Source organism: Sminthopsis crassicaudata, chromosome 4 (genome assembly GCF_048593235.1).
Source record: "Sminthopsis crassicaudata isolate SCR6 chromosome 4, ASM4859323v1, whole genome shotgun sequence".
NCBI classification, from domain to species: domain Eukaryota; kingdom Metazoa; phylum Chordata; class Mammalia; order Dasyuromorphia; family Dasyuridae; genus Sminthopsis; species Sminthopsis crassicaudata.
Genome location: NC_133620.1, coordinates 67,333,923 through 67,356,113, shown reverse-complemented (window position 1 = coordinate 67,356,113; position 22,191 = coordinate 67,333,923). Strand labels below are relative to the sequence as shown.

The 22,191-nt window shown below is 36.3% G+C and overlaps 1 protein-coding gene across 2 annotated transcripts in view; it reads right to left on the bottom strand.

Annotated features, from left to right (window-relative positions):
* Positions 1-444, bottom strand: part of RALGPS2 (Ral GEF with PH domain and SH3 binding motif 2) — a 219,737-nt gene extending 219,293 nt beyond the window's left edge. The window contains exon 1 of one of the 2 annotated variants that reach the window (XM_074308477.1): positions 361-444. The gene's annotated coding sequence lies outside the window, so the exon portion shown is untranslated. The remainder of the gene's footprint in view (positions 1-360) is intronic. The other variant, XM_074308478.1, reaches the window with a different exon arrangement.
* Between the last annotated feature and the right edge of the window lie 21,747 nt (positions 445-22,191).

Below are 22,191 nucleotides of genomic sequence, written 5' to 3'. Positions count from 1 at the left end.
CTTGCTTGCATATCTAGGTCTCCCTCATCCTACAAACAAAACCCTTCACTCCCTAAACTCCATTTATTCTACTGATCACCCCTAGATCTTTCATCCCTTTCATTGCTAAGGTCCTAGAAAGATTTGTCAATTCCCTTTGCCTCCATTTTCTCCTTTTGTAATCTGATTTTGAGTCCCTTTACTCAAATAAACCTATTTTCTCAAAGAAAAGTACAAAATTCTTCACTGCTAAATCCAGTGATCGATCTTCTGTCCTCATCCTCCTTGATCCTCATGCTATGCGTGTTAGCAAACCCCACCTGATTCTAGATTTCGTCTTCCTTGGCTTCCCTGATTTCTCTCTTCTGGTTCTCCTCCTACCTGTCTGACGGCTCCTTCTCAGTTTTCTTTGCTGGATCATCATCCACTTCCTGTCCCCTGAGTGTGAGAGTCCTCCAAAGCTCTGTCCTGGGTCTTTTTTTCCCTCTCTTTTTCTCTCTCTCTCTACACTCCCTCCCTTGGTGATCTCACAAAGAAAAGCGCAGGTCTTGCATCTCTTATTGCCACCAACATTCTAGTAGAATGTAGGCTCCTTGTGTGCGCAGTGACCAGCTCTCTTTTGAACTCATATCCCCAGAACCTCCCTCCATGCTTGGCATAAAGAAGGAACTTAATAAATGCTTATTGGTTAATCAGTTGATCGATTAAATTGAACAACTACAATAACACAAGAAGCTGACACAAAGGAGCCTGCATGTATATGAGGACCAGGAACTAGTTTGGGCTCAGGATAGACCTACTAAGGGAGATCCAGTCTGCAGTAGTTTCCCCAGGACCCACATTTTAAACCCCTACCCTCAAACACTCCAGAACCAGTTTGGAATCCAGGTAGTAATTGCCAAGGCATCTGAATGCTTTTGACTACTTTAAATGGCTCCTAGTCGTTTGTTGGAGCTAACCTCAAAATACAATATAAACCCTCTGTCCCACTATGGGAAGGGCTTAGCAAATCTGAGGCATTACAAACTCATGGCAGTTTAAAGAGATTTTTTTAAAAAGACAGCATCAATTTTTTCAAATTTGTTTATTTTTAATTTATAGACTAAAGTAATTATTTCCATAATATAATATAATTTAAAAGTATCATTTTAATATACAGTATCCATTTTTAAGGGTAAGGCTCCACTACTAATATCAGAAATATGCAATATTTCCAAATAAAACAGGTTTCATTTTAAGCCTACGTCACTAGAATAGTATTTTGCTTGTTTCAAACTATAGAATTCATAAAGAGAATATGGGGTTTTCTTCAAATTTGATACCATCCTCAAAAAAGTAGGCGTTTATAGAAACATTTGCATTGGAAAATACTTTTCCATTGAATCTAACACTGACCAAGGGTCAAGTGGGTGGGGAATAAAATGTCTTACTGTGTTTTGCAAGGAAGACTGAAAAATGCTTTTATAAATCACTCTTTCCACAAGAACAAAAATAATATGGGTCCTAAGGAAATGATATCTGGGCCACTAGATTATTTTTAAAAATGCTTTGGTATGGAAAGGGAAAAAAAGCAGACTAACTGGACTCAACCCCTCCACCACGGCCTGGACCTTTGAGAGCATACTACAATAACAGCAAGACAATAAAGTTTAAAGAAATAGGAAGAATTTGAGTGAGAAGCAAAATCATGTTAGTTTAATGGAATGAATACCAGGCTGAATAAAGAGCCATAGTCTCAGATTGTTGATTCTTTCATTCAACACAATGAATGCCTACCATGTGCACAACATTGTGCTAGGTGATCTCTACAAGAAGAGGAGGAAGAGAGGATATATATATGTGTGTGTGTGTGTGTGTGTGTGTGTGTGTGTGTATACATATATATATATATACACTCACATATAATATTTCAATATATACTATAGTCTACATATAGTGTATATTATATTCCACATATAGTATGGTGTGTTCCACATAGACTCTCTCTCTCTCTCTCTCTCTTTCTCTCTCTCCATATATATATATATATATATATATATATATATATAAAATGTATGCTATATTCCACATGTAACATATATGGTATATTCCACATAGAGTACATGTGCTATATTTCACACAAAGTATATATGATATTGCACATATAGTATATATTCTATATTAGATACAGTATATATTTCACATATAGCATATAAGCTATGTTCCACATATGATATATATATATACTATGTTCCACATCTACTATATTTCATATTATACACAAAGTATATATTATATTCCACATATAGTGGATTTGATATATTCCAGTTATAGCATAGATTATATTTTATATATACATATATATTATGTATGATATATTTCACCTGTATGCTACATTTCACCTATAGTATATGTATCTATACAGTATAATATTTTATATATCCATATAAGTATATTTGTATGTTTGTGTATATATACACACATATACATGGTCCCTAATTTCAAGCACTTTACACAATACAAGCATTTAATGATTTGGGGACTTAATTTTCCACATCTGTAAAATCAATATGATAATTCTTGAATTCAGAGAGGAGATCCAGACTTATAAATCTTGTGAATTTCAAAAGTTGCTAGGCTTGAAGAATTTCTAAAGGAACTGATTGATTTGTCTGTGTCTGTGATTGCCGCCCCCTTCCTGGCCTCCATCCATCAGATCCCATGTCATTAGATGCAGAGAACACAGCCATCTGCTCCAGGGAAATATACCTTTCTTTCTCCCACGAACAGATTGCTATGAAAGTCCACTAAAAATATGAAGAGAATGGAAGGTTGCACCTTTTACACTGAAACTTTGCTCCTGTGCTTATTGATCCATTGTGAGTTTTCTTAGACTTAGGAATGTGGGGCAGAGTTTGTTGTGTGTGATGACTTATTTGGATTCAGACCTGCCTGGAGGAAAGGTCTAGACCAGGTGGCCCTCTTGGGATACTCTCATAATCCATCTACATTATAGGTATTCCAGAATAAAGACACCATGTATGGATATGAAATGTTCAAATATATATATGCATGTCAATGACCATTAGAGTGAAGTCCAAGTTCATGTTACAGATGCACATTCTTTGTTGTTGTTGAGTTGTTTCAATCATGTTTGACTCTGAGTGATCCCATTTGGGGTTTTCTTGGTAAAGATACTGGAATGATTTTCCATTTCATTCTCCAGCTCATTTTATAGATGAGGAAACTGAGGCAGACAGGATTAAGTGACTTACTCAGGGTCACAGAGCTAGGATGAACAAAGGTCCTCCTAACTCCAGGGCCAATATTCTATCCACTGTTCCTTTAGTTGCTCTGAATTTAGTTCCCTCAGATATTGCTCAAGATGAGTAGAATCAGGAAATCATTTATAAAATGTAAAATGTACAGACTTATCTGTAAAATTTAAAAATGCAAAATTTTATGCAGAATCATCTGGAAAATGAGACAAGTGAATAATCTGGACTATGTGATGTCTATGGGCTTTTCTAACTCTAACATAGGCTTCTGGGTCATTAATCATCTCTCTAGGCCAGCAGTCTAGGATTACAACATTAATGCAGGAATTTTGCTGTGGAATTTTGCACAGGAATATAGATGTAGGGATTGAAGGGATCTTGCAGTCCATTTAGTCCATTTAATCCAAATCTTTCATTACAGATGAGGAAACTGAGGCCCTGAGAAGTTGAGTGATTTGCCCTAAGTCACAAAGATAGTAAATGAAAGAGATAAGATTTGAACTCAAAACTTTATTTTAATAGCATTTAGTCTGTATAGGCACAGACATCCCTGTTCTGAAAGGTTCAAAAAGGTTTGGAGGGTTGAAGGCTTAAGATTCACAAAATGGAACCAGAATAAGAGCATCAATTACTAAAAGAAACCTGGAAATAAATTCTTTAAAAATAATAATGCACTGGGTAATGGGAGACTTTCTAGTATGCTTTGCAGCCAATGAAAGGCTATTTGATGAATAATTCAGTTTCCAGAAGACTGGTACCTGGACAGGGGCTTGAGGGTTGGGGTAGAAGGGATATTTCATAGGGAAAGAGACAGAAATCCTAGAAGGGGGGAGGAGAGAACTGAAAGGGAAAAAACATGGGAAAAGAGGGTAAGATTTGGCATCTGGGAAGCCCTGAGCTGTTCTGGTATTGAGGGGGGTGAGCATGAATTGTTTTCTGGGCAGGCTCACTGGCCATGAACAGCTGATGTGGCAGAGATGCAGAGCTATCTACAGCACAGTGACAGCCTTCATCTGTAAGTGATTGGCTTGCAGGTGGAAACCTAGATACCAAAGAACTTCCTTTCTAGACCCTGTTTAGCAAGAGGGCTGATTTGAGGGATGGGATGTTTCTCATAATGGGCACGGTCATGGCAACAGAATTATCTGCTACCTGAGGACCAGTCTAGATAAAGATGGAGAATTTAATTAACAGAAGACTGGCAATGAATTATTAGGCTACCCATGAAACTTAGAAATACACAAAATTTTGAGAAATACTCACATTTAATAAGTGGGAGACAGAGGATGAGTGAGCAAAAGAGACTTACAAGGAGTACTCAGGTAGGAAGATTCCATGATTCACTTAATGAGCTTAACTTGCTTTATTAATGTGAATACCAACTGTTTCATTTGGTCTTTCCAGCAATAATAACATTTGTAGTTTTGAGGTTTGCAGAAAGCTTTACACATATTATCTCATTTGATCCTCACAACAGCCCTGGGAGATGGATATTATTATGCTCATATTACAGTTGAGTAAACTGAGGTACAGCGAGATTAAGTGACCTTTCCAGGTTCACATAGCTAGTAAGTGTCTAGAGCCAGATTTGAATTCAGATTTTTCTGACTCCAGACCTAATGCTATAGCTCTCCCTGATCTCACTTCTTAGACCTGGTGCCCTTAAGTATCACAGTACTTACTACTATTATTCAGATAAGAAAGTGATAATGAATAGAATATTGGACATGAGTAAGGAAGACAGGGATTCAGATCCTCTGGCACTTAGTAGCTGTGTGACCCTGGATGAATCACAGATCACTTGACCTTTGTCACTTTTACTTTCCTCATTTATAAAATGGGGATAATAATTGCATCTCTTTCACAGAATTGCATTTTGTCAAAGAATGATTGGACTCAACAAAAATTAAAGTTCATGTTTTTCTACAATTGAAGGGGAAATTTTGATATTTTTGTGCCTTAGACTGTGTTGGGTAGAAACAGAATTATAAACAAATCTGGGGCATCTGATCTTTTATAAAAGGAGCTGATAACTTGTTTTTCACTGAATTCATCTAATTGACATTCAGATTTTTTTCTTACTACATCTAGTCTACACTACTGCTTATATACACAGCAATATTTTGAATATAGAAGATTTCTCAAAAGGTCAGTGTGTGGTACAGCAGTGCTGTATGACATTAATTTGACATAAAAAAGTACTAGTTCAATCATTCTATGTTGCTAGTAATTATATCAAAGCAAGTAAAGGGCTTGATTTAAAATTCCAAGTTTGTTTTGCTGTTGCTGTTGCTGTTGTTGTTGCCGTTAGTTTTTAAAATGACATCCCACCAGCAGTATTTTTGCTTGTCCCTTATTCATGGACTGTGTCACAGCCAGTATTTTCTGGCTTTTATAATAAGACACATTCATTTCTTGACCTCTGAGCAATTGAAAGACCTTCTATCTAACTTTTTTTTCAGATTCTGCCTTGACCTCTAAGCTTCATAGATACATCCCCAAAGCGAGGAATTTCTTCTGGGAAGTTATATTTTGGCCATAGGGAAATGTGACCCATTAAATCCCTTTTCCAAGTATATTCCTAGGCAGTTTTTGATCTTGTAGAAGGACTGTGCTCATTAAATCTTCCATTTTCCTCATAGATCAACACTAAAACTATTTGCTTAGTCTCCTGAACTGGGATTCAAACTCCTAAAAATTCCAATTCTATTTCTCCTGACTCAGGGATAGGGACACAGAGTGCAGAATAACAAGGGGCTGGACTGGTCTGGATCTAGTCATCTGAGTTGATAATGGTTCTAATTGTCACTGGCAGAAGGAATTAGTGAATCAGATAAGACTAAAGGGTTGGTTATCAACAGGAAATAAACATGGGATAAGAGTTTAGAATTACATTCTAGGTTCAGAGATATGGGCTAGCAAAGCCAGAGGGTAAAATAGTCAATAACTATCAACCAAATATTTATTGAGTCCTTACCCTCAAGAAGTTGACATTCTATTAGGAGAGGACTATGTGTACATATACAAGTAGGAGGAGAATAATATATAACAAGACTGTAAAGATAGATTGGACCTAGGTTGTGAAGGGATCTTAATGTTAAATGGAGAAGTTTGTATTTGAGCCTGGAAATAGAAAACGATAAGTTTTTTGAGCAAGATAATGGCATGGTCAGATCTGTGCTCAAGAAAAATCACTGTGATTTTCTGTGGGGAGGCCTAAGGATTAGAGAGTAAAGAAATTTATGGTAAGAAGACCAAATAAAAAGTATTAACAATAGTTCAGGTGTAGAAGTCTTTTTAATTTTTTTTTAAAATAATAGCTTTTTATTTTCAAAAATACATGCAAAGATAGTTTTCAACATTTACCCTTGCAAAACCTTGTGTTCCAATTTTTTTCTCCCAACCTTCCCTCCACCTCCTTTCCCTAGACAATAAATAATCCAATATAGGTTAAACATGTGCAATTCTTCTAAACATATTTTCACATTTATCATGCTGCACAAGAAAAATCAGATAAAAAATGAGGGGAAAAAAAGCAAGCAAACAACAACAATAAAAGGTGAAAATTCTATATTATGATCCACAGTTAGTCCATATGGTCCTCTGTCTGGATATAGTTGGCTCTCTCTATCCCAAGTCTATTGGAATTGACCTGAGTCACCTCATTGTTAAAAAGAGCCATGTCCATCAGCGCTGATTATCACATAATCTTGTTGCTGTGTACAATATTCTCTTGGTTCTACTCACTTCACTTCGCATCAGTCCATGTAAGTTGTAGAAGTCTTTTGAACATATAGAGAGGTGAGAAAATTGGAGGAAGGGTGGGGGAAGGACTTTTAGAGGGGTATATGGATTGGAATTTAGGAGGTGGGAGAGAGACAGATGAAGAAAGATGCTATCTGCCTGCAGAGAAAGAACTGAAAAATAGAAATATGTGTAAGTAATTTTATATATATACATATCTATATATGTGCATATACATATGTATGTATATGTGGATATACATATTTGCATATATATTTATAAGCACATATAAAATTTGTTCTCCAAAATCATAATTTATTTTTTATTTCCTTTTATTTCAAATAACTTTTTCCTTTTCACCTCTATGGCCCTCAGTTTTGTCACCTATAAAATGCCTGGTTGAAATAAGTGACTTCTGAAGAGTCTTCCAGCACCAATGATCCTAGGATCTTATATTTATCCCAAATCACTGAAAAAAAGAAAATTGTTAAGCAGCATAGAGCCAGGCACCAACTCAAAGGGAATTCTATTAGAGATCTTCTTCTAAGTTGACATTAAACCAGTTGGTTGGTCAATAAGTATGCATTATATACATTATGTACCAAGCACCATGCTAAGTGTTAAGGATGCAAAGAGAGGTAAAAGTCTCTGCTCTCAAGAATGCTCTAATGATGGGAGACTAAACATAAACAAGACATATGGAAGATAAATTGGAGATAATCAACAGAAGGAAGACAGTGGCATTAAGGAGGATAGAGTTTTCTTAGAGAAGGTGAGATTTTAGCTTAGGCTTGAAGAAAGTCAAGGAAGTTAGAAGAGAGACAGGGAGGGAGAATGTTCCACACATTGGAACAGCAAACAAAAATGCCCAAAGTTGGGAGATCAAGTGTCTACTAAGAGAAAAGTAGGAAAGGCAGTGTTGCTAGATGGTGGAATACAGGGGAAAATGGGCTGGATCAAGGTGGTGGCAATGTCCTAAGAGCTTTAGGGCATATATGAGAGATGTTAGAAGGTGCTAGAAGAGAAGACAGGACTTGGGAATTAGTTGGTTGTGAGAGGGAGAGAATGAGAGAGTGAGCTAAGTGTCTGGGAAGACCACCATTTTCAGTAATAGAAAAGTAAAAGGGGATAATTTTGAAGGGGTGTAAGACAATGAATTCTATTTTGGACATATTGAATTTAAGATGTATAAAATTAAAATGACTATTCTTTAAGTCTGATCACTAACCAAGCCTGAATTTACCTAACCATATGATTGTATAGCCCATATCTCTGAATATTTTTTTTTCCAATAGAATGAGAAATACTATCAAATACTTTGCTAAAATCTACTCCCCTGACCAAGTAGTCTAGAAACCTTGTCCAAAAAAGGAAATAAGGTTAGTTTGGCATGACCTGTTTTTTAAAAATACATTTTTATCATTATCTTTTATTTTTACATTACCTGTATTTCCCATTGCATATCTCTGTTAACCAGCTTTAATTCATTTGAAGTTTTAGCACTCTTGAAACTGTTAATGACACACTTTTGGATTCATGCTCTGTTTTCTATCTTTGCTTCCATATTCTGTCATACTTTAAAAAAACAAAACAAAACAAAAAAATAACACCACATGTAAATTACTTGGTAAGTTCCTTTTGCATCCACATAGGTATCTTTAGAGAGTTCTCACTATCTGATCCCTATTGTTTCTCTGTTTGTCTTCAGAATTTCTTAAGAGCTTTTTGCTCCTCTTCTCTTGACTTTCCCTCTAGGATTTTAGGGCATAAGAGCTTTTCCCTGCATTCGGAAATCATTTCCCATAAATCCTGCACTATGCCAGACTCTGACTATCTTTCCTTTGCCCTTCAAATCTTAAAATGAAGGGCTTTCCATAATTTCTTCTTTGGCAACCAGATCTTCCCTTTTGGTCAGAATTAGGTCTAGAACAGTGTCAATTATTGTCAATATTCTGAAAGATGTCATTAGAAATTAAGATAAATTCAGTTTTTGTTGTTTGTTTATTAGAGCCTGTATTTTCATTTATGTAGGGAGCTTCCAACAATTCAGATCTGCAATATGGCTGTAGTATATATCCTTAAAGAGGAGCCAAATAGGACATTGAGAAATTAACTTACATATACACAATCAAACAGTGAGTTTGTATCAGATAGAACATGAAACCAAGTTCTTGTGACTCAAAGGTAGGCTCATAATAACATTATATGAGCTTCTGCTCTTATAGTTCAATTACTTGTATCCCTCCATTTCATTAGATTGTAACCTCATGAGGACAAGAATGGTGTTTTGTTATTACCCTATTTCTTCTAGTATCTGGCATAATGTACATAGAAAATATTTAAATATGGTTATTGTTTTGATTTTATTTAAATTCAGTTAAAATATTGAATTTCAGATAAGTAGCAACTATTTGGATAAATTCTTTGAACAATTTTCTTTCATCCTAATCAAGTATTTCAGAGTTATTTCATTGAAAAAATAAAAAATAAAAAAGTCATGATATAAAAAAAAAAGAAATTAAGATAAATTCAGAATTATTCCTTGTTTTTTTTTTTTTGGACAGAAAGAAAAGTCTCAGCAATAGCCATATAACTAATGTTTCCCATCACTACTATGTCATCTCTCTGAGTCAGACTCATGTTCCAAATTCTTTATATATAACAGAGACATGTAGAACATGCTGATATAATAAAATGTCTATTTCTACTTCTGTTGCCTTCCCCCAAATGCTCATCCTCTTTGGTTCCTAGATTCCTCCACATGACTATATATCCCCAATATATATATTTTTGAATGAACAAGAATTAACCTTTTTTTCCCCCTTATTTCATTCTCATTGAAAAAAAAGAAATAAAAAAAAAAAACAAAGCAAAATCCTGGTAATTAATATGTTTCATTAAGTAAAATAAATTTCCATATTAGCCCCATCCAAAAAATAATTGTTTCATTCTGCACCTTGAGTTCATCACCTAGAGATCTTAAGACATTCAAAGCTGTTTTTTTATCATGTTGTTCTCCTTGTTTTGCCCACTTCAAATCTGCATCACTTCACACAAGTCTTTCTAGGTTTCACTGACACTGTCCCTTTTATCATTTCTCATGTGAGAAGTGTCTTACAAACTTTAAAGTAGTAGTTATTATGATTATTATTTCATTATAATCATGCTATGATTTGTTCCATGATTCCCCCAATTGATGGGTACTCCTTTGTTTTCCTATTCTTTGCTGCTTCAAAAAGACCTGTTTTGTATACACATATATACATACACATATCTACATATAGATATCCAGGAACAGATATCTATATATCTATATGTAGATATGTGTATGTATATATGTTCATGCATAATCACATATTCTAGCCTTTTTCCTTGAATTCTGTTCTATAGATTTAATGGTAACATTTCTGGGTTGAAGGATAGGTAAAGTTTAATGACTTTCTCGACAGAGTTCTATATTGCTTTCTAGACTGGCTAAACTAATTTCTAGGTCTACCACCAGTGCATTAAATATATATACCATTAAATATGTTTTCCTATAGTCCTTCTAAATTGTCATTTTTTCTTTTTTATTTGATAACCTGCTGGATATAGGGTAGAATCTCTAAGTTTTACCCTATTTATTTGCATCTATTTTATTTGCATTTCTCTAATGATTGGTGATTTAGAGCATTTTTTTTTTTCATATGGCTATTGATAGCTTGGATTTCTTCCTTTGAAAACTGCCTGTTCCTATCCTTTGATCATTTTTCAATTTGGAAACAGCTCTTATTCTTACAGAAACAGAACAAATGAGTGGGAGTAATTTGAAACCAGTCTGGAAAGAAAGGGTTAGAACCACAATTATGAAGAGAATTAAATGTTCCTCAAAAGAAGTTTGCATTTGTCCTAAAAGCAATAGGGAGCTACTGAAGCTTCATGTGCAAGGGAGAGAGATATATTCAGACCTGTGTTTCAGAGATATCATCTTGGCAGCTGTATATAGGTTGGATTGGAAAGGAGATTGACTGGAGGCATTGAGACCAATAAAGAGATGTTATATTTGTTCACCCAAGAAGTAATGCTAAAGCATTGGCCATAGAATTAGAGAGAAGAGGGTAGAAATGAGCTAAGATCTTTAGCATGAACTAGAGATACTAAATCACTAGGGCACTACAGAAATGATCATTTCAAAAGAGGCAAGGGTGTGTAATTGCAGGGCTGAATCAGCCCTTATTGTAAAACATGCTGGTAATAATTGCCTAGCAACGGGAGCGTCAAGCCAGGTGAGTGTCACCAACTCTGACTCAGCCTCCCCTAACAAGGCTAAAATATTTGCTCGATATTTATGGTTTTGCAGACATGTCAATTCATACCTATAAACCATAATAAAATGTATGAACCATGGACCAGCATGATAATACAATTTTTTTTTATGGTTGACTTGCATGCAAGAAAACTTTGACATGGATATAATTCTCAATTATGCATTAATCAGGTCAGTAAAAATGTAAGACCATGGATGACTCAGCCCTTATGAGCTCTAGAAAAGAGGGGAACCCCTTATGTTCTTTCCCAGTGACTTTACTAGCTAATATCAGAGTAGCAATGATAGGAGAAAAAGTTAAAGAGAAAAATTGATTCCTAGAGAGGAAATGAATTCAACTATGGGAAGATTTTCTTTTGAAGGAAAGCAAATCAACAGTAACATTTCATTCTGATTATAGAAGATGGCATCTGCTACATACATTTCTGTTGACAAAGAATTAGTTTGTTTGACTCTAAGAGATCTCAAGATCGATAGACCCTGGCATTTGGATCACTGGTGTAGTGAGACTGGTTTCACCTGTTTGTGACTGTTAAACTCTTACTCATCAAGTGCAGAGATTACTTAAGCCTATTTTCCCAGAAGTCTATCCTCTACACCATTTTTATCCCATAATAGAAATCAACAAAAGCTATGCACCTGTGGGATACTGGCAGAGTATTGGGGAACTGAAAACAATTTGGAATAGAAAATAGGTGTTTACACAGGGGAGGACTAAAATTTCAGCCTTTTATCTACTAGAAGAAAAAATTAAATGGGGGTGGGGGATGAGGAAAAAGGAAAAAAGACAGATTGGAAGAGGGGGAGGGGAGGCAGGAGAACCACTTTTTCAAAGCTTTGGGCTTTGGATGTTACCTTTTGTTCTTAACTTCTAAAAACTTTTTTAAAAATGTTGTCAGGAAATGAATTCATGCATCAATACACAGAATCATAGATTTTCATAATAGGAGAGGACTGTTACAGGCACCTAGTAGTACCTGCCCTCTAACCTCCACTATAACATTCTTAAAAAATAAATATCCAACCTCCATTTGACCTCTAGTGAAGAATTCATTATCTTCCAAAGCAGTCCATTCCACTTTTGTTTAGCTCTAATTATAGGACATTTTCTCTTACATCAAATTAATGACTTCTACCTGCTGTTGTTATTTCTATCCTTGGGTCCAAGCAGAGCAAATCCAATCTTTTTTTTTTCCAGTTTTAAATTTAAAATTAAATTTGAAAGCCTTCTGCTTGGTCTTCTTGACTAGTCTTTCCTCACTCTAACGTCCTCTCTACCCAACTGTCAAACTGATCTTCCTAAAAGCACTGTGCTGATCATGTCACATAGTTCCCCTTTCTTCTAACCTTCAATAAACCTCAGTAGCTCCCTATTATCTCCAGTATCAAATATAAAATCCTCTGTTTAACTTTCAAAGTCCTTCATAATATGGCCCATTTCTACCATTTCAGTTTTTTTATGCCTTACTCCCCTTTAAATACTATGCAACTCAATGGTAGCTGGTCTCCTTATTGTTCCTCATACTAGATGTTCTGCCTCCTAATTCAGAGCATTTTCTCTGGCTATCCTTTATACCTGAAATGTTCTTCTACCTCATATTTACCTTTTGCCTTCCCAATTTTCCTTCAAGTCTTAATTTCTGTAAGAAGCCTTTCCTAGTTCTCCTATATTTTAGTACTAAGATCATTCCCAAGTTATCCTACATTAACGTATTGATACATAGTTGTTTGCTTGTTGCCTTCTATATTAGGCTGAGCTCCTTGAGAACAGGAACTGCTATTTCCCTTTCTTTGTGTCCCCAGTGCCTACCTTAATGCCTGGCACTACATAGTGCACATTGGAAGATTGTTGCCATTTCCCTCTCCTAAGTTGTCTTTGTATCGAGCTAAACATCTCCAGTTTTTTCAGCTTATTCTCACATTGCACGATTCTCAATCATTTCGCCATCCTGGTCACCTTCCTTTGGAAATGCTCCAGCTTTTGTTCTTCCTCACAACCTACCCCCAGAACTTGATAACATCTTCTACATAACCAGTGCTTTTATTATTCACAAACCAACTAGGATAGCCAAACAAGGATCTGGGCACAAAACTGTTAACTTAATTTTCAAAGGTTGTTATTTTCCTCTGCCTTTGGAACATCTCATGTTGCCTAATATGGAAGCTTGCATTCGCTCTCACATAGGTGATGGTAGTCTCCTTTGATTGACATTCTGAGCCAATAGAATGTTTTTGACCACTCTTAACGACCACATCCAGAGCGTAAAGATCACAGTTGCCCCACAAAACAGGTGTCATGAACTGATTTGGTGAGACAGGAAGGGCTCCCTTCCCTTGCTCTTCCTCTTTTGCCTCAGCTCTAAGAAATGGCCCTTGGGGGTGGTGTTGTTTCTGTCCTGTATTGTGTGTCTTCCTCAATTTCAGTTGTTAGAGGTGGATATCTTGGAGCTGGGGACACGAACACTTTAAAACCAAGATTGCAGGTGGGATGGGGCAGCCAGCGGGCATGGAAATCCTGAAAAACTAAGGTGCCTGGGACTTGAGTCTGGGGGAAGGATTGGTCTTGGAACTGGCATGGTATTCTATAGGAACTGAGTTATACCATGGACCTAATTCCCTTTTCCTTACTAGAAACTGAGATAGAGCAAAGGGGTTGGGGAAAGCAATTTTTATTTCTATGATTATACCTTCTGAAGTAAATATTTCTGGATAAAAGTGAATACCCATCTATAACTGAGGGACCTATATCATATGGAATGAAGCATGTCCAAAATAAGGTAGCTATGTTAAGAGAATTGGGAACTATGAGTTTCCAATCCTCTCTTAGGGTACTAAAGAACCCTAGTGGGGGAAGGAGGAAATCTAATTTTCTTGACCTTCAGGCAAGAATGCACAGGATGGTCTCTGTTAAATTTAAATCACATAGTTAAATTAAATCACATATATCTTATTTTTATTAAAGCTTTTTTATTTTTTAAAACATATGCATGGACAATTCTTTGACATTAGTCCTTGCAAAACCCTGTATTCCAATTACCCCCTCTTCCCCCATGCCCTCCCCTAGATGGCAAGTAGTCCAATATATGTTAAACACGGTAGAAATATATATATATATATATATATATATATATATATATATATATATATATATTTTATGAAAGAACAAAGTATGAGAGATATGGGAGAAAATAGACTTAGCAAAGAGTTACAAAGAGCTTCTGGTGGATATATGACAAATCTATTCACAGAAGCTTAAGAACCTTGGATAAATGTTCCTCAACTCATTTTGGAGAATACAGTTTGGCAAGATTATAACATCTGATGCTATATTATTTCATGAAAGATTGAAGGCTGTTGAGAAAACTTTTTCTTTAATGTGCCTCATTATGTCATTGAACAACTGGATTTAAGCCAGCATCCGTTCTCTAAAAAAAAAAAAGAAGATATTTTAGTTGAATTGAGCTCTCAACCAGAAAGCCCTTATTCCACATACTTCATAGCATCAGGAACCTCAGAGACTGTCTGGTCTTACACCTCAATAAAAGTCTCCATTATAACAGATTTAGCAAAGGGTCACCTAGCTTTTGTTTAAAACAAAAACAAAAACAAAAAAAAACTTCTAGGGAGAGCAAACCTGCCAGCTCATAAAGCAGCACATTCCATGTTGGGAATTGTGAAGAAATATTCTTTTCCTCAAGCCTCAACCTGCTTTTCTATAACTTCTTATTGCTCTTGGTTCTTTGCTGCTGGGTCAAGTAGAAGATATTCAGCCCCTTTCCTAAGGTAATAGTCCTTCAATAATGGGAGATAGCTTTTATTTCCCCTGAAATGTTCTTTTCTATAGGTTAAGCATGTCCATTTTTCTTCAACTAAATCCTCAGATCACCAGATCTTGAGATCCTTCATTACCCTGGTTGCCTTCCTCTATCTTATCAATGTCCTTTCTCAAATGTGAATTGATTATAGTACTCTGACCAAGGCAGAAAGAGAGAGAGAAAGAGAAAAAGAGGGAGGAAAGAAGGAAGGAAGGAAGGAAGGAAGGAAGAAAGGAAGGAAAGAAGGAAGGAAGGAAGGAAGGAAGGAAGGAAGGAAGGAAGGAAGGAAGGAAGGAAGGAAGGAAGGAAGGAAGGAAGGAAGGATGGAAGGGAGGGAGGGAGGAAGGGAGGGAGAAAGGAAGGGAAGGAAGGAGGGAGGGAGGGAAGGAAGGAGGGAGGGAGGGAGGGAAAAAGGAAGGAGGGAGGGAGGGAGGGAAAAAGGAAGGAGGAAGGAAGGAAGGAAGGAAGGAAGGAAGGAAGGAAGGAAGGAAGGGAGGGAGGGAGGAAGGAAGGAAGGAAGGAAGGAAGGAAGGAAGGAAGGAAGGAAGGAAGGAAGGAAGGAAGGAAGGAAGGAAGGAAGGAAGGGAGGGAGGGAGGGAGGGAGGAAGGAAGGAAGAAGGGAGGGAGGGAGGGAGGAAGGGAGGGAGGGAGGGAGGAAGGAAGGAAGGAAGGAAGGAAGGAAGGAAGGAAGGAAGGGAGGGAGGGAGGAAGGGAGGGAGGAAGGAAGGAAGGAAGGAAGGAAGGAAGGAAGGAAAGAAGGAAGGGAGGGAGGGAGGGAGGGAAGAGGGAGGGAAGGAAGAAGGAAGGAAGGAAGGAGAGAGGAGAAAAAGAGAGAAAGAAACAGACCCTAACTTCAAGAAGCTTACATTCTGTCTTTAAACATTATACTTTCTTCACAATATCCCTGCTAGGGAAGAAGTTTGAGGATAAGGTTATTCATGGCCACACATATATTAGGAATTGATGACAAGGTTTGAAGCTCAGTGTTCTTGCATTGAGGGCTGGCCTATTATCCACTATGCGCTTTTCTACCTCTCATCACAAATCTAGTTCAGAATTTACCTCTCCCCCTCAAACTTCTTTGTTATGACATTTAATCTCCATATGTTTCACTACAAATATGTGTTTAAATGCATATTATTTTAAAATTTTAATTCTTTTTAATTAACAAAAAATTATTTTCTTTTGTTTCCACCCTTTCTCCCCTCACCAGCATTGAAGGAAAAGAAGAAAAAAACCAAATACTTGTTTGTAACAAATATGATGATAAAACAAAATAAAAACCCCCCTCCATTGGCCATGTTCAAAAAATATGTCTCAATCTTAGTAAGCTGATTCCTTCACCTCTCAGTCATGAAGTAACATGCTTCATCATCAGCACTCTTGAATTGTGTTAGGTCTAAATATGTTTCTTCTTCACTGATCGTGAATGTCTTTTTCTGTAAATGTGTTTCAAATGCACAAATCTCCAGAAAACCTTTCTCCCCATGAGAGACAATTACCGATGCTTGTAATAGGATTAATCTGCTATCCTTAGAGGTAAGATCCAAATAGAGTTAAATAAAATTGTGAACTTCAATCCAACTGTAGAAAGCAGTTGGGCTGGCTCGTCGTATGTTAGCAGTGATGCTACAGGAATCTAAGAGATTTACCCGAGCTCCCTAATAGGCGCGCATCTGTCCCTTCTTTAAATCCTGTTTCCTTGCCATCTGTTCCTTTATACCCTTCTTGGCTGTAAACAAAGTTAATGCACAGTGATTCATTATGCTACCAGAGAAAGGCACCTCCTCTCAATACACAAAAGTCAAATTGACTTTTGAAAGAATGAACATAAGTTCCTCTCATTTCCCAACCTCTCACCCCTCTCTGAAACTACAGCAAAACAAAAAACCAAAACAAAACAAACAAACAAACAAAAAACAACAACTGGGTTTTATTACTATTCTTATAATTAAGAGCTTGTATGGTGTTTTGCTTATTTTTTAAACAAAAGAGAACACTGTCTTGTGCCCAGCAGAACATCAGGGAGGATTCAAAATATGTCAACAAATTGGGTTTTATTTTGAACAGAATCTTCAAATAGCAGTTTTCAAGTAGTCTGCACCTCAAATACAAAAACCCCAAACCATACCAGGCTAAAAATCAAATAACTAGGCATGAGCAACAGTACACATTTGTTCTGAATGTGACTACTTTCGTTTTTTGTCCATTGGAACATAATGGCATTAAGAACTGTTTCTATGCATTTTCTCCATTTCTTCTTGTCTAGGAATAATTACTGTAATTTAATATTCAGTAGCTATAATGAATAGAGTAGTAGATTTTTCATTAGACAGAGAAACAGCCTCAGAGGCAAGAAGCCCTGGACCCATGAGCTATCTTTGGTGTATACTAGCTATGTGACCCTGGGCAAATCATGATGCTTTTCAGGGTTCTGGACAATTTTTAAGATGATAAGCTGCAGTGGAGATGATGACCTACATTAAGTAGAGGGAGTTTCTTCACTGGCAGCTCACTAGACCAAGGAAATCACAGGTTGCTGAAATCATAGGTTCAGCTGCAGCTCTTATCCCTTAATCTTCAGATAAAGCATTATATTTTGACCTTACAATTTAAAAGTGACTTGAGAGATCATCTAGGCCAGCCCTGTCATTTCACAGATGAGCAAACTGTTTCTCAAAGAAGGGAAGTAATATGCAAAGTCACATGGCTAGCAGAGCTCCTTATAATACTAGAATTCAATCAATCAGCATTTATTAAGCACCTACTATTTTTAAAAAATTTTATTTAAATGGAATAAGAAAAAAAAGAAAAACTGAAAAGGAATACAAAACTAAATAAAACAAAAGAAAAGAGAACATTATCATGTGCCCAGCAGAATATCAGGGAGGATTCAAAATATATAACAGCAAATTACAGTTCAAGAAAGCATATATATTAGAAGTTATATTTATAAATGTCCATGTTTTCTTTACTTCTTTGTGCAGTTTTTTTACTTTATTCTTTTTCCCCCTTTCACCTCGCCACCATACCCAAGCACACTATAGTTAAGAAAAGATATATTTGTGTACTTAGTGTATAATAATAATTAGTAATAGCCAGAGTTATAACTAGGAATTTTTGTGCCTGAGGAAAATTTCACAATTTGGCATGAAATCAGTTCTCAGTTGTATGGGGGTTGGGAGAAGGCAATCAGGATGAGGCAGAGCAAAAGTTCATCCCAGCAAGTCATCTGGTAGCTTATTTTTTCCACTAATTATTCTTGTTAACTAGTTCTGTTGTCTCTGCCTTGTCACAGGAGTACAAGTGCTACCAGTGCCCCCTAAATTTATTATCTTGCGGCAAAGTTCCAATTGCTCTGCCCTAGTTACCCTTGAGAATCATTGGCACTTACAGAAGAACCTTTCCTTGTGGTAATTCAAACCTCCTAACAGATAATATACTCAGAAGTCATTTCATACATTTGTGAAATAAGGCAGCATGTGGAGTAGAAGGCAGCAGCTGTTTGATAAAGTCATCCTGAATCCCAGACTTTCACCGAAGCTTAGTTTACATCTCTTCCCAGATATTGCCATTTGAGGTTGTAAGAAGATCTTATGTGAGTCAATTTGTTTTCCCGCCTCCAATAACACATGAATGATGTTTCTATCTTTTGGATAAGTAACCATACCAATTTTCCGAAGAAGGTTTTGGATTAGGTCCTTACAATTTTTCAATATGTGTCCGGTTTGAGGTGCTTAACAATGAAACAAATTGACAGATTTCCACTGGTTTTCACACCCATGTGCTTTTTCATTTGGTTGTGTGAAATGTTGCTTTTCTCTTCTCAAGCAAGCAGACTTCTCACCTCACAGGCAACTTAGGGGTTGTTGGCTTAGAGAGCAACTTTTTACAGCACATTTTAAAGATTTTTGTAAAGTGGGAAAACACTCACACTGGTGATACATTTCAATAAGAGGGGAAAGAGAATTCAAAACATATTTTTAAAAAATTAGTTGGAATTATATATATTCATCTTCTTAAGAACAGCTGGCCTCTCTGTAACCCATAATATTTTACTTTGGTTCCAGAAGGGTAGAAAACACCCACCTTGAAAAATCACCTCCTGGGACATTAATTAGCCTCTGGTTGCCCTAGAATATTCAACATCCTGACTTCAGAAAAACATGAGAACATTAATCAGAGACACTGTGTTAAGGCTCCCCTCCTGAGCTTCCTTCTTCCCAAAGCCAGTCCCACAACCTCTACCCTTGATCACACCCTCTTGAGATCTCTTTTGGGATCTTGCTTTGTCTACAGTCCCCTTTGTCTTAAAGGCATTGAAGCTTAGAGTTGGAAGGAGCTTAAAATATCACATAGTCCAACCCATTCATTTCACAGATAAGAAGATTGGGGTGCAGAGAGGTAACTTACTTATCCAGTGTTGCATAGCTAGTAATTTTGCAGAGCTTGGAGGGAGGGAGGGAATGAGTATTTATATAATCCTTACTATGTATCAGGCACTTTGGTAACCACTTTACAATTATTGTTCTTATTTGATCCTCAAAATAATACTGGGAGATAGATGCTGTTATTATCTCTGATTTGCAGTTGAGGAAACTGAGATACAGTGAGGTCAAGTGACTTGTTCAGGGTCACACAACCACTAAGTGTCTGAGGCCAAATTTGAACTCAAATTTTTCTAACCCTATGTTTTTTTTTTTTTTTTTTTTTTTAAATTTTTTTATTTTATTTTATAATTATAACATTTTTTGACAGTACATATGCATGGGTAATTTTTTACAACATTATCCCTTGCACTTACTTCTATTCAGATTTTTTCCCTTCCTCCCCCAACCCCCTCCCCCAGATGGCAAGCAGTCTTATATATGTTAAATATATTACAGTATAATTTAGATACAATATATGTGTGTAGAACCGAATTTTTTGTTGCACAGGAAGAATTGGATTCAGAAGGTAAAAATAACAGTTTACATTCATTTCCCAGTGTTCCTTTTCTGGATGTAGCTGGTTCTGTCCATCATTAATCAATTGGAATTGGATTAGCTCTTCTCTATGTTGAAGAAATCCACTTCCATCAGCATACATCCTCGTACAGTATCATTGTTGAAGTGTATAATGATCTTCTGGTTCTGCTCGTTTCACTCAGCATCAGTTGATATAAGTCTCTCCAAGCCTCTCTGTATTTCTCCTGTTGGTCATTTCTTATAGAACAATAATATTCCATAACATTCATATACCATAGTTTACCCAACCATTCTCCAATTGATGGACATCCATCTCTTCCAGCTTCTAGCCACTATGAAAAGGGCTGCCACAAACATTTTGGCACTACAGGACCCTTTCCCTTCTCAGTAGTTCCTTGGGGTATAAGCCCAGTAGTAGTATGGCTGGGTCAAAGGGTATGCACATTTTGATAACTTTTTGGGCATAATTCCAGATTGCTCTCCAGAATGGTTGGATTCTTTCACAACTCCACCAACAATGCATCAGTGTCCCAGTTTTCCCACAGCCCCTCCAACATTCATCGTTATTTTTCCTGTCATCTTTTAACCCTATGTTGATCTTTCCGACTATAAACTTATTAGGACTCAATTCTTCCAAATCCTAATTAAATGGTCCTTTTGCTATGCTGTATTACGCAGTGCTTCTCTTTCTGTTGTTTCCTTCCATTCTCTATATATACTATATATAAAATATATAATACACATACACATATAAATATATGTACATATATATATATATATATATATATATATATAAAGTATATACAAATATACTCTTTTGCCTCATGAAAACCTTGCCACAATTCCACTAAGTTTCTTCTCTCTGGTTACCATTTTCTCTCTCCTTCTCATTACCACCCATTACCAATAATTATAGAATTATTAGTATTGCCATCACCCCATCAGAACTCAACTCTTTCAGTTAGTAAGAAAGGATATCACTTGGTGACAAAAACTAAAACATCAATGCTTCCATCATGGAATTCTGGGGCAGAATTCCTTAGCTAGCATAATATATTACAGACCCTTAATGAATGTTTGTTGATCAATTCATTGATTGATATTAATCCTCTAAAACCTTCATCAAGAGCTTGTACCACAGAAATCTATCTCCCATTGTACTAGTTTCTAAATCTTGGTCATCGGAGCCTCACTACCTTGCTTAATAATTATAGGTGACATTTTCAGCAAAACAATGATCCAAGACTATCCCAAAGGATTCATGATGGAAAATGTTATCCTCCTTCAAAGAAAGAACTGATGGCACCTGAAAACAGAACAAAGTATGCTGTTACTCTCTCTATCTCTCCCTCTCTCTCTCTGTCTCTCCCTCCTTCTCTCTGTCTTCCTTCCTTCCTTCCTTCTTTCCTTCTTTCCTTTCTTCTTTCAATCTTTCCATCCTTTCTTTTTCTGTTTCTGTTTTCTTCCACAAAATGATTAATACGGAAATGTTAATCATGTTAAACATGATTACACATGTATAATCTGTATCAGATTGCTTACTATCTCAGAGAGGGAGGAGGGGAGAGAGAGAGAGAATTTGAAAGTCAAAACTTAAAAATAAATGAATGTTAAAAACTGTTTTACATGTAATTGGGGGGAAATAAAATATTATTTTAAAATAATTGTAGCTAACATAATACTATTATGGTTATATAAACTTATCTCATTTTGAGATAACAACAACTGTGAAACCTATGCTACAAAAACTGCAATCTCCATGTAACAGGTTAGGACATTGAAGATCAAGAACTTCTCTCAAGTTATTAATCAATATTTTGTATAAACCTGTTTATTTCTTGTATCCTCTGTTAGAATGTGGATTCCTGGACGACAGAGATTATTTTTATCTTCTTTCTCTTTCCAGTGCTTAGCACAGTGGCTTTATAAGTAAGGGCTTACTAAATGCCTATTGATTATTTGATTGATTATACCCAGATTTTCTACTGCTGAATCTTTCTTATAGAGCTAGTTCTGGATTAATGGGAATAATGGATCCCATGAAGTGATCATTTGTAATCCAATTCACACTACAGTATTCAAATTATGTGACATATAGTCATTGGTTTCAGCCTAATGAAAAT